Here is a 1632-nt window from a genome sequence, read left to right on the forward strand (position 1 = left end):
CCTGAGCCGTTGAAGCTGCAGTCCTTAACTTTTTTGTGTTCAGAATTTACAAAAATTATATAATGAGCGAGTACATGAATCCATTTTCCAGACCGTGTTTTTGTCTTATCCTGAATCACTACAATACACCTATAATAAGTGTTTATATTCGGACTATTTTAGACTGGTTCGGGTCGCCACCGCTGCGGAGTAGCACAGTACATAAACAGTAGACATAAACAGAGAGAAGTAGCTCCGGCTACAGTGTTCTTCCGCAAGACGCGTGCTGTTGTTTATTAACAACAAGAGCGCCAAAAGTTACGTACTGCAGCTTTAAATATGGCCAAAGTCCCATTCAAGGAAAGTCTGTTCACTCGGCGGCCATATTTGCAACGCCTCCGGGCAGCTATTTCGGGCATCCAAGACCAAGTCCTATCTATTTGAATGGGAGAATCCTGAAATCTCAAAAACTGCTTGGCGAACTCACCATTAAATAACATATTTCAAACCAGCAACAAAATCTGACATGAACTGTCCCATAAATGTTGTTTCTTATGCTCAAACAGCGTTAAAAAAGCTTATTTTTCAGGCTAGACGAGCCAATGCGCATGTGCAGTCTTAAGCGTGAGTCTCAAGTTTCTGTGAGAACCGGAGCTTCTAACGGCAGCTGCAGTGACGCAATGACTTTATTAATCAGCGATTGGCTCTTTTACTTAAAAGGCGGGACATATTCCGCCATGTTGCGCGTTGCAGTTTCTCCCATTCATAACTAGTAGGAGTGAACCAACTTTCTATTTCTATAGTCTTTGATATGACTCTGCTTTTCCTTATTTACGGATATGACGAGAAATGCGCGCGTGTGTGACGTATATACGCATATTTCCCCGCGAAAATCATCCCGACAGGTCTAAAATTTAAAAACACTTAAAATAGGTTTACCATAGTGAATCAGGGTAAGACAAAAACACGTTTTGGAAAAATTATTGATAATGTATTGACTCGTTATTTAAATTTTGTTACTTTCAAACAAAAAAAAGTTACATAGTGTATCTTTAATGTTAACAAATACCTAAGTTTTAATCATATTTTCAGTAACACTTTACAATAAGTTCTCATTTATTAACATTAGTTAATGCATAAGCCAACATGAACTATTGAGAAATATATTTTACAGCATTTATTAATGTTAATTAAACCATAAACAATTGTATTTATGTTAGTTCAAAGTGCATTAAATAACGTTAACAGATACAACTTTTGATTTAAAAATATTTTAGTAAAGGTTAAAATGGTTGTTAACAAATGAAATCTTATTGTAAAGTATTATTTTCAGTTTCCATGTTTTATTTCCAGTATGTTCTCAGACTTCTGGATTCCCCAGAAATGTAAGCAAGATGAAAAAATTTTTTGTGCTATCTGTCATTTGAGAAATCAGGTAATTTTGTCATATTCTGTGCGTACGTCGGGTTCACATTAAGGTCAGTCCAGCACATACTGTACAAATGAACTGGTGTGATATAAAACAGCAATAAAACAACAATTTCCTACTGGGAAATTACAATACACGGCACATTACCACAATTTGTATCTTCAGTAAACAAATTAAGACTTAAATCTTCTTAATATCTAATTCAATGCTAAAGTCTCACAATC

This window comes from Ctenopharyngodon idella, chromosome 12 (assembly GCF_019924925.1).
Source record: "Ctenopharyngodon idella isolate HZGC_01 chromosome 12, HZGC01, whole genome shotgun sequence".
Classification (NCBI taxonomy): domain Eukaryota; kingdom Metazoa; phylum Chordata; class Actinopteri; order Cypriniformes; family Xenocyprididae; genus Ctenopharyngodon; species Ctenopharyngodon idella.